The sequence below is a fragment of the Etheostoma spectabile genome, chromosome 12 (genome assembly GCF_008692095.1).
Source record: "Etheostoma spectabile isolate EspeVRDwgs_2016 chromosome 12, UIUC_Espe_1.0, whole genome shotgun sequence".
Taxonomy (NCBI): domain Eukaryota; kingdom Metazoa; phylum Chordata; class Actinopteri; order Perciformes; family Percidae; genus Etheostoma; species Etheostoma spectabile.
The window spans coordinates 4,802,457-4,814,409 of record NC_045744.1 but is presented as its reverse complement, the minus strand read 5'-3'; the positions used below and the strand labels follow the sequence as shown (position 1 = coordinate 4,814,409).

Sequence of the window (11,953 nt, the reverse complement as noted above, 5' to 3'; positions counted from 1 at the left end):
CAACACCTTCTGAGGCGGCAAAAATCCCACACAAACGTCTCACTCTGTGCCCCAAAGCTGTGGATCATTACAGAGCTTCTGATTTGGGCTGAATATATGACAGGCATGGAGCTTTATGAGAGTCAATAGCTGAAATGATTACACCCGCCTGTTTTCTGATAAGAGCTGTCAGTGTCTTCTCTCCATAATCCGATCTGAGCTGCGGTATATAACAGCAGACAAGATGAACGAGGGGATTCTGCCTGGAAGACATGTGCAGAATGATGAAGGAAAGAGTCACAGACTATGATGTAGTTTTAGACTCGACTTTATAACAAGGCCCTAGACCCCGCTGACATGGCTCTTAACCTTCTCCCCCATCCTAGACACTTTGCATTCACCACATCCTGGACTAGGTTTTTCTGCATTGCACATTCTATATATTCTAAACTTTTGCACATTGCTAGAGGTGGAAAAAGTACAAGAAATTTCCTAAAGGTGCCCTGCCACACAAACCATTTTTTTGAAATATCTTAGGTCCATTGTGCGTGTGTTTTGGGTGTGAAGTGAAGATGAACTGTACACTCCTCTGTCAGATCTAGTCTTTCTAGAAAAGAAATTAAGAGGAAATCAGGCCAATTAACAACAGCTGGTCAGTCTGCACGTTCATGTTGCCTGAGCTCATAACTATTCATGAACGGGTAAAGGTGTTGATAGCCAGGCTCTCATGGTTAGGGTTAGCCAATCAGAGTCAAGCAGCTTAGCTTGTATGTTAATGAAATGGCCCAAATGGGATGAGTTTCCTGCAGGCTTTGTAAACCACGTAGAAGGGCTTTTTTCTGCAAGAAATGTTACAGAGTCCATGGTAGAAATTTACCACAAAGAAATGAAATACGTGTGGCTGGGCACCTTTAAGTAAAAGTACTATTGCATGAACTTGAATGGACCGTTACTTAAGTACAGTGAAATTACCTGAATTAGATTTACTCAAGTCAAATTAAAAGGTAGCTCATACAATTAACTCAGACTAAAAGGTATTTTTTTGACAGAATTCGCATCATTCACCTTAGTAAGTTCCCGGCGTGATTTATTCTGTAATGCCTTATATGCACATGTTTCATCTGCATTTACTGTTTTATTCATGAATTATGTTTAGTAAGCAAGGCAATCCTTGCGTTACCTACTTTCATACTTTGAATATGTTGATGTTCTGCCACCTGCCTGTACAACCAAACCACACAACCATTGTCTGGTATGCTGACCACTGTAAAACTCCACCCAGTTTAATGTCATGCTCGTGGGCACATAGTTCACACATTAAATTAAAGTTTATTAATTAAAATGAAAGCTAGGTTTGGAAAAATCCACTGATGGTGTAGAGGTACACTTCCCTCTCCTCTCTCATTGCGGCATGAGGCATGGGATACATTGCTTCGGAAAGATGCGTTTTGCAAAGCCCAAATGTACAGCTAACTCTGCTCTGTGTTTGATTCCAATATTCAGAAAAAACTTTCAAATTCTAGGTTATTGAGAGACCACGTTCTTGAATGTTGTATTCAAGGTGAGAAATAAGCAATTTGATATCTATAAACCTAGTTCACAGTAATTAGTTGCTCTTAGTCCAAGGGATTACGAGAGGCACCAAGTCAATCATATACTTGCATTGGTTTCCTTATTTGACCAGGACTGTATGTAGCAACCAAAAGCTCTCTGTGAGATACAGCGGCATTGTGAGTTGAGTAATTTTATACTTTAATAGGTTATAAAGATGTAAGTAACACTATGTTTATGCAAGTGGCACTTAGTGACTCTCTATCTCACTGAACTCATATTGCTCCGTGCTTACTCTTTCCAGTCATTAGCCAGAAATCAAATCCTCCATTCAATGAAACTCTCAATCCTAAGGTCTCTGCCTCTCTACTCCAACCCTAACATCTGATTCTGTTGAGTTTTGCCATTGAGCTTCTCATTGATCCCTCTGTCTCTCTCTCCACTCGTTCAGACTGTAATCAAATAAACTCATCGCAATAGATGCGTTGACAGGACAGAAGTCCCCTGTTATTTATGGTCTACATCCTAACTTTCTCTCTCTGGATGAAGGTTTTTTTTTTTTTAACCAAGCTGCAGACAAATAAACCCTCTCCCAAAATAAGGAAATATTTCAAATACATTTGGCCCTCACTTCCCCAAACGTTCTTTTTCTCCTTTGAAGTATAATTGTCTCTCCTAAGAATAGCTAATACATTTTTAATGGGCGACTGATATTAGCTTCAAAGTTTCTCTTCCGGTACTTTTGGAGCAGAATCCACTTATTTGACTTGCTGGTGCTCATCAATCATTGATGATGTCTTACTTGAACTGTGGTTTCCTCTGCAGTTTTAAGCATTACACCATTTGGCTCCAGTTCCTGAATGTCATGCAGATACTACCCTAACCCACAGAGACCATGAGAGGAGAGAGAGAGAGAGAGAGAGAGAGAGGTGACTCGGCGGCTCTCTCAGGGGAAAGAGAACGGTGAAATATTTAGACACAGCATGGAGGCAGTGGTTGTAGCTGCCATCAGCGGTGCACTCCCATGGTCAGGTTGTTAGAAAGACGCAGCGGCAGATAATGAGATGACAACAAACACCAGACTGTCACAACACCATGCTAAAGATATGAACTGAGCAAACAATATAGCTCAAAATAAATTGATAGTTGTATTTAGTAGAAGCAAAGCTGCAAATTAAATCACCAGAATACCAGACTGGGTGGCTCAGGTCAATTGGACAGTCGGGGTTTGATTTGGCCCTACAGTCCATGTTGTGTCCTGAGTGAGCCACTGGTTGCATATCATTACCCTGAAATTGGCTCCTTGAATCCTGCACTTGCCTCCTTAGTCCCTCCCACCGAGGAGGCACGAGAGCTGCATCTCATGTATCTGATAGCTCCTGGAGGCCTCTTTCTCGGCTGAACCGGAAGTTGTTCTGTCCCTCTTCAGTGAAGGGAGTCTCAAAACTCTTATTCTGTCCCGGGTGAGCGAGCATCAAGGAGGTACAGAGAGCAGCCTTCCTGGAAGCCGTGCAGCTGGAAGAGTTGCTAACTCCGCCCAAACAGCTGAGAATCCATGTGACGCTTGAGAGGAAAGGACGTATCATCCCTCTAAAACACATCTCCTCCCATGATTTCCTCTTGTCTCTCCCGTGCCTCCTCGGTGGAAGGGAAAGCCGCGAGGAAAGGAGGCAAGCAAAGGAGTCAAGGAGGCAATTTAAGCAATATGAGAAGCACCTTATGAAATCGTGGGAGAGAGAGGGAAACGAGCAAATGTGTTTAAGAGGGATGAGATGTCCTTTCCTCTGAAGCCATACATAAATTTGTCAGCTGTTTGGGGGACTTCCGCTTCACAGCTTCCGTAAAAGCTGCTATCGTGTTTCTTGCCTAGGCTTCTCAATGACTCCTTGATGCTCTGACCTCGGGGTAGGAAGAAGAGCTCTGAGGTGGCCTTCACCGAGGAGGGACAGAAAACTTCGGTGTCAGCCGAGAGCTATCAAAGTAGGGTTTGAGATACAGCACTAAACGCCGTAGTACCATTGCACCATTGGAGTTAGAATGTGTGTAGAGTGTTATCTGAGAGCAGGTGAGCAGTCTGACCACTAGTGTGTGAATGTGGGTGAATGGTTTCTGTACTATGTTAGAGCGCTTTGAATAGTCTCCAAAGCTGAAAATTTCATCTTTTAACCATTAATGAGGTTCCCCAGCCTGCCTATGGTCCCCAGTGGCCAGAAATGGTGATAGGTGTAAACCGAGCCTTGGAGAAAATGAAAGCTCAGATGGGCCAATCTGGACTCTTCCTCTTATGAGGTCATAAGGGGCAAGGTAACTTCCCTTCCTCTGCTTTGCCGCCCAGAAATTTGGCCACCCATGAGAGAGAGACATCATGGCTTCTAAACGAGCAAAGTGGCAGTTAGTCAAGACCACACCCCCAGCTCTACCTGTGCCCCTCCCTCCTCTCAAAAGTTACAGACTCAGAAAGGGCACATACTAAGGAAAGCTCATTGTGGGACGGCTCTAGTGCGGAGGGGTGGGCAATTAATTTTTATCGGGGGCCGCATGCGGCAACCGAGCCCTGCTGGAGGGCCACATGACCATATTCAGTTAAATTTGCTCATATATTTTTTATATACGTAAGACAAAATCATAATAATCATTTCATTTAACTTATAACCTAACTTTATAAAAAAGCAGTTGCTTTTGATGGTTTTATTTAAACTCTTAATCCTTAAATATTTATATTAGGCAGGTGAAATTAAAAAAAAGAAAACAAAACCATCATGAATACACATGCAATTTATTTTTAACTTGTTCACAATTAACTTTGTTCACAAACAAGGAAAAACAACAAAACAACTTAACAGTTTATAGAAATACTGCAATACAAACAATAACTTGTTATGTTTTCCACCCATTTTTACTTCTTCAGTGCGAATAATCCAGTCTGTTCTGGGCATAAAAGGGCATTGAAATCTGGCTCAATGTCTGAGGTGGTATGCGAAGGACAGCGAGAGGTGCTATCAGTGATTGGGATCTGTGTTTGGATTTGTGAACTTATCACTGAAAGTCTGTTCACATACATGGTGGATCCAAAGAGGACCAGAACATCAGAGCAAGCCTCAGGAGTGGACAATTCTCCTCTTTGAGGGAGGAGTAAAAGTCCAGCAGTGAGACTGACCTGAAGTGCTCTGCCAGAAGACCATCTGAACCCGCTTGGTGCATTGTCACACTGCAGTAGAAGGGAGAAGAACCATGTGCATTTCACTCTCAAGAGTTTGAAATCTGAAATTGCCCGAAACTCTCAGCAGTGTTCTAACTTGCTGAGTACTTGTGGAGGTGATTGGCTGATATTGTGGCTTCCTTTAGTGTTGGCAAGTGGGTAGAATGTGTCCTTCCTTGGCTTGAGAGAAACTGCAACTTCTCATGAAGGCCGTCACTGCACTGTACATCTCAAGCACAAAACGGCCCTTGCACTGCAGTTTGACATTCAATCGTTCATGAGTGCAGTCACATCTACAGCAAATCCAAGGTCTGCCACCCAGTCTTCATCTGAAGTTCTGGGAGTCATGTCCTTTTTCCCACAGAAATCTGAATGTGGTCTCTCAGGTCCCAGAAACTTTCAGTACTTTGCCAGGCGAGCCACCTGACGTTACTGTGGTAGCTTATGTCACTATGTTCACTCCCATTTTCTCCAAAAGTGCAACAAATTGTCTAGGACAGGGGTCTTCAACGTTTTCCAGGCAAGGACCCCCAAACTGATGGCGAGATGGAGCAGGGACCCCTTAATTTTATTATATGTATAAAATGTGTGTTATATCAAACTGGTCCATATGTGTCATGTGTGCATTGATGACTGAAAGACATTCTGCCTCCATTTATCTGTTACTACAGGTGTTGAATTCATGTTAATGTGTATTTAAAGACAATTCAATAGTGGAAAAAATTGCAGGGGGTGGGGGGAAATAAAAAAAGTCTAATCAACCAAAACTTTCGCGACCCCCATCAGTACCTCCGCGGACCCCTAGGGGTCGCAGACCCCCTGTTGAAGACCCTGGTCTAGGATTTAACGCTCTTGCTCTGATAAAGTTAACTGTTTTAGTTACAGCATCAACAACATGGTTAATTTTTAACACTGTCTTACACAACACTTCCTGATGTATAATACAATGCAAAAATGTCAATTTCTGCACGGGGTTAATTTCTGTCACTTTATCCTGCATCCTCTTTAAAAGTCCAACATTTTTCCCCGTCAGATTTGGACAACCATCTGTTGTCACACCTGCCAGCTTGTCCCATTTCAGTCTTAACATGTCCAAACACGCATTTACCTCTGTGAACAAGTCATTACCTGTGGTTGTCCCTTTAATTGACTGCATGGCTGCCAGCTCCTCCATGATTTGAAAGTGTGCAGTTATCCCACGTAAGAAGATGAGCAGCTGGGCGGTGTCACGTACATCGCAGCTCTTTTGGATGGGAGCTTGCGATGTAAGTGACACCGCCCCCAGCTGCTCATCTTCTTACGTGGATAACTGCCACACTTTCAAATCATGGAGGAGCTGGCAGCCATGCAGTCAATTAAAGGGACAACCCCAGGTAATGACTTGTTCACAGAGTAATGGCGTGTTTGGACAGTTAGACTGAAATGGAACAAGCTGGCAGGTGTGACAACAGATGGTTGTCCAAACTGACGGGGAAAAATGTTGGACTTTTAAAGAGGATGCAGGATAAAGTGACAGAAATTCACCCCGTGCAGAATTGACATTTTTGCATTGTATTATAACATCAGGAGTGTTGTGTAAGACAGTGTTAAAAATTAACCATGTTGTTGATGCTGTAACTAAAACAGTTAACTTTATCAGAGCAAGAGCGTTAAATCCTAGACCAGGGTCTTCAACGGGGGTCTGCGACCCCTAGGGGTCCGCGGAGGTACTGATGGGGGTCGCGAAAGTTTTGGTTGATTAGACTTTTTTTATTTCCCCCCACCCCCTGCAATTTTTTCCACTATTGAATTGTCTTTAAATACACATTAACATGAATTCAACACACTGTAGTAACAGATAAATGGAGGCAGAATGTCTTTCAGTCATCAATGCACACATGACACATATGGACCAGTTTGATATAACACACATTTTATACATATAATAAAATTAAGGGGTCCCTGCTCCATCTCGCCATCAGTTTGGGGGTCCTTGCCTGGAAAACGTTGAAGACCCCTGTCCTAGACAATTTGTTGCACTTTTGGAGAAAATGGGAGTGAACATAGTGACATAAGCTACCACAGTAACGTCAGGTGGCTCGCCTGGCAAAGTACTGAAAGTTTCTGGGACCTGAGAGACCACATTCAGATTTCTGTGGGAAAAAGGACATGACTCCCAGAACTTCAGATGAAGACTGGGTGGCAGACCTTGGATTTGCTGTAGATGTGACTGCACTCATGAACGATTGAATGTCAAACTGCAGTGCAAGGGCCGTTTTGTGCTTGAGATGTACAGTGCAGTGACGGCCTTCATGAGAAGTTGCAGTTTCTCTCAAGCCAAGGAAGGACACATTCTACCCACTTGCCAACACTAAAGGAAGCCACAATATCAGCCAATCACCTCCACAAGTACTCAGCAAGTTAGAACACTGCTGAGAGTTTCGGGCAATTTCAGATTTCAAACTCTTGAGAGTGAAATGCACATGGTTCTTCTCCCTTCTACTGCAGTGTGACAATGCACCAAGCGGGTTCAGATGGTCTTCTGGCAGAGCACTTCAGGTCAGTCTCACTGCTGGACTTTTACTCCTCCCTCAAAGAGGAGAATTGTCCACTCCTGAGGGCTTGCTCTGATGTTCTGGTCCTCTTTGGATCCACCATGTATGTGAACAGACTTTCAGTGATAAGTTCACAAATCCAAACACAGATCCCAATCACTGATAGCACCTCTCGCTGTCCTTCGCATACCACCTCAGACATTGAGCCAGATTTCAATGCCCTTTTATGCCCAGAACAGACTGGATTATTCGCACTGAAGAAGTAAAAATGGGTGGAAAACATAACAAGTTATTGTTTGTATTGCAGTATTTCTATAAACTGTTAAGTTGTTTTGTTGTTTTTCCTTGTTTGTGAACAAAGTTAATTGTGAACAAGTTAAAAATAAATTGCATGTTATTCATGATGGTTTTGTTTTCTTTTTTTTAATTTCACACTGCCTAATATAAATATTTAAGGATTAAGAGTTTAAATAAAACCATCAAAAGCAACTGCTTTTTTATAAAGTTAGGTTATAAGTTAAATGAAATGATTATTATGATTTTGTCTTACGTATATAAAAAATATATGAGCAAATTTAACTGAATATGGTCATGTGGCCCTCCAGCAGGGCTCGGTTGCCGCATGCGGCCCCCGATAAAAATTAATTGCCCACCCCTCCGCACTAGAGCCGTCCCACAATGAGCTTCCTTAGTATGTGCCCTTTCTGAGTCTGTAACTTTTGAGAGGAGGGAGGGGCACAGGTAGAGCTGGGGGTGTGGTCTTGACTAACTGCCACTTTGCTCGTTTAGAAGCCATGATGTCTCTCTCTCATGGGTGGCCAAATTTCTGGGCGGCAAAGCAGAGGAAGGGAAGTTACCTTGCCCCTTATGACCTCATAAGAGGAAGAGTCCAGATTGGCCCATCTGAGCTTTCATTTTCTCCAAGGCTCGGTTTACACCTATCACCATTTCTGGCCACTGGGGACCATAGGCAGGCTGGGGAACCTCATTAATGGTTAAAAGATGAAATTTTCAGCTTTGGAGACTATTCAAAGCGCTCTAACATAGTACAGAAACCATTCACCCACATTCACACACTAGTGGTCAGACTGCTCACCTGCTCTCAGATAACACTCTACACACATTCTAACTCCAATGGTGCATGGTACTACGGCGTTTAGTGCTGTATCTCAAACCCTACTTTGATAGCTCTCGGCTGACCCGAAGTTTTCTGTCCCTCCTCGGTGAAGGCCACCTCAGAGCTCTTCTTCCTACCCCGAGGTCAGAGCATCAAGGAGTCATTGAGAAGCCTAGGCAAGAAACACGATAGCAGCTTTTACGGAAGCTGTGAAGCGGAAGTCCCCCAAACAGCTGACAAATTTATGTATGGCTTCAGAGGAAAGGACATCTCATCCCTCTTAAACACATTTGCTCGTTTCCCTCTCTCTCCCACGATTTCATAAGGTGCTTCTCATATTGCTTAAATTGCCTCCTTGACTCCTTTGCTTGCCTCCTTTCCTCGCGGCTTTCCCTTCCACCGAGGAGGCACGGGAGAGACAAGAGGAAATCATGGGAGGAGATGTGTTTTAGAGGGATGATACGTCCTTTCCTCTCAAGCGTCACATGGATTCTCAGCTGTTTGGGCGGAGTTAGCAACTCCTTCCAGCTGCACGGCTTCCAGGAAGGCTGCTCTCTGTACCTCCTTGATGCTCGCTCACCCGGGACAGAATAAGAGTTTTGAGACTCCCTTCACTGAAGAGGGACAGAACAACTTCCGGTTCAGCCGAGAAAGAGGCCTCCAGGAGCTATCAGATACATGAGATGCAGCTCTCGTGCCTCCTCGGTGGGAGGGACTAAGGAGGCAAGTGCAGGATTCAAGGAGCCAATTTCAGGGTAATGATATGCAACCAGTGGCTCACTCAGGACACAACATGGACTGTAGGGCCAAATCAAACCCCGACTGTCCAATTGACCTGAGCCACCCAGTCTGGTATTCTGGTGATTTAATTTGCAGCTTTGCTTCTACTAAATACAACTATCAATTTATTTTGAGCTATATTGTTTGCTCAGTTCATATCTTTAGCATGGTGTTGTGACAGTCTGGTGTTTGTTGTCATCTCATTATCTGCCGCTGCGTCTTTCTAACAACCTGACCATGGGAGTGCACCGCTGATGGCAGCTACAACCACGCCTCCATGCTGTGTCTAAATATTTCACCGTTCTCTTTCCCCTGAGAGAGCCGCCGAGTCACCTCTCTCTCTCTCTCTCTCTCTCTCTCCTCTCATGGTCTCTGTGGGTTAGGGTAGTATCTGCATGACATTCAGGAACTGGAGCCAAATGGTGTAATGCTTAAAACTGCAGAGGAAACCACAGTTCAAGTAAGACATCATCAATGATTGATGAGCACCAGCAAGTCAAATAAGTGGATTCTGCTCCAAAAGTACCGGAAGAGAAACTTTGAAGCTAATATCAGTCGCCCATTAAAAATGTATTAGCTATTCTTAGGAGAGACAATTATACTTCAAAGGAGAAAAAGAACGTTTGGGGAAGTGAGGGCCAAATGTATTTGAAATATTTCCTTATTTTGGGAGAGGGTTTATTTGTCTGCAGCTTGGTTAAAAAAAAAAAAACCTTCATCCAGAGAGAGAAAGTTAGGATGTAGACCATAAATAACAGGGGACTTCTGTCCTGTCAACGCATCTATTGCGATGATTTATCTTGATTACAGTCTGAACGAGTGGAGAGAGAGACAGAGGGATCAATGAGAAGCTCAATGGCAAAACTCAACAGAATCAGATGTTAGGGTTGGAGTAGAGAGGCAGAGACCTTAGGATTGAGAGTTTCATTGAATGGAGGATTTGATTTCTGGCTAATGACTGGAAAGAGTAAGCACGGAGCAATATGAGTTCAGTGAGATAGAGAGTCACTAAGTGCCACTTGCATAAACATAGTGTTACTTACATCTTTATAACCTATTAAAGTATAAAATTACTCAACTCACAATGCCGCTGTATCTCACAGAGAGCTTTTGGTTGCTACATACAGTCCTGGTCAAATAAGGAAACCAATGCAAGTATATGATTGACTTGGTGCCTCTCGTAATCCCTTGGACTAAGAGCAACTAATTACTGTGAACTAGGTTTATAGATATCAAATTGCTTATTTCTCACCTTGAATACAACATTCAAGAACGTGGTCTCTCAATAACCTAGAATTTGAAAGTTTTTTCTGAATATTGGAATCAAACACAGAGCAGAGTTAGCTGTACATTTGGGCTTTGCAAAACGACATCTTTCCGAAGCAATGTATCCCATGCCTCATGCCGCAATGAGAGAGGAGAGGGAAGTGTACCTCTACACCATCAGTGGATTTTTCCAAACCTAGCTTTCATTTTAATTAATAAACTTTAATTTAATGTGTGAACTATGTGCCCACGAGCATGACATTAAACTGGGTGGAGTTTTACAGTGGTCAGCATACCAGACAATGGTTGTGTGGTTTGGTTGTACAGGCAGGTGGCAGAACATCAACATATTCAAAGTATGAAAGTAGGTAACGCAAGGATTGCCTTGCTTACTAAACATAATTCATGAATAAAACAGTAAATGCAGATGAAACATGTGCATATAAGGCATTACAGAATAAATCACGCCTGGGAACTTACTAAGGTGAATGATGCGAATTCTGTCAAAAAAATACCTTTTAGTCTGAGTTAATTGTATGAGCTACCTTTTAATTTGACTTGAGTAAATCTAATTCAGGTAATTTCACTGTACTTAAGTAACGGTCCATTCAAGTTCATGCAATAGTACTTTTACTTAAAGGTGCCCAGCCACACGTATTTCATTTCTTTGTGGTAAATTTCTACCATGGACTCTGTAACATTTCTTGCAGAAAAAAGCCCTTCTACGTGGTTTACAAAGCCTGCAGGAAACTCATCCCATTTGGGCCATTTCATTAACATACAAGCTAAGCTGCTTGACTCTGATTGGCTAACCCTAACCATGAGAGCCTGGCTATCAACACCTTTACCCGTTCATGAATAGTTATGAGCTCAGGCAACATGAACGTCAGACTGACCAGCTGTTGTTAATTGGCCTGATTTCCTCTTAATTTCTTTTCTAGAAAGACTAGATCTGACAGAGGAGTGTACAGTTCATCTTCACTTCACACCCAAAACACACGCACAATGGACCTAAGATATTTCAAAAAAATGGTTTGTGTGGCAGGGCACCTTTAGGAAATTTCTTGTACTTTTTCCACCTCTAGCAATGTGCAAAAGTTTAGAATATATAGAATGTGCAATGCAGAAAAACCTAGTCCAGGATGTGGTGAATGCAAAGTGTCTAGGATGGGGGAGAAGGTTAAGAGCCATGTCAGCGGGGTCTAGGGCCTTGTTATAAAGTCGAGTCTAAAACTACATCATAGTCTGTGACTCTTTCCTTCATCATTCTGCACATGTCTTCCAGGCAGAATCCCCTCGTTCATCTTGTCTGCTGTTATATACCGCAGCTCAGATCGGATTATGGAGAGAAGACACTGACAGCTCTTATCAGAAAACAGGCGGGTGTAATCATTTCAGCTATTGACTCTCATAAAGCTCCATGCCTGTCATATATTCAGCCCAAATCAGAAGCTCTGTAATGATCCACAGCTTTGGGGCACAGAGTGAGACGTTTGTGTGGGATTTTTGCCGCCTCAGAAGGTGTTG

At 43.0% G+C, this 11,953-nt stretch overlaps 1 long non-coding RNA gene and 1 pseudogene across 1 annotated transcript in view; one reads left to right on the top strand and one right to left on the bottom strand.

Annotated features, from left to right (window-relative positions):
- The window catches only part of LOC116698809 (uncharacterized), a 14,724-nt gene extending 11,563 nt beyond the window's left edge, over positions 1-3,161 (bottom strand). Inside the window, exon 1 of the long non-coding RNA XR_004334306.1 lies at positions 3,130-3,161. This is a non-coding gene — a long non-coding RNA (uncharacterized LOC116698809). The remainder of the gene's footprint in view (positions 1-3,129) is intronic.
- The window catches only part of LOC116698801 (contactin-associated protein-like 4), a 421,932-nt pseudogene that overhangs the window by 135,811 nt on the left and 274,168 nt on the right, over positions 1-11,953 (top strand).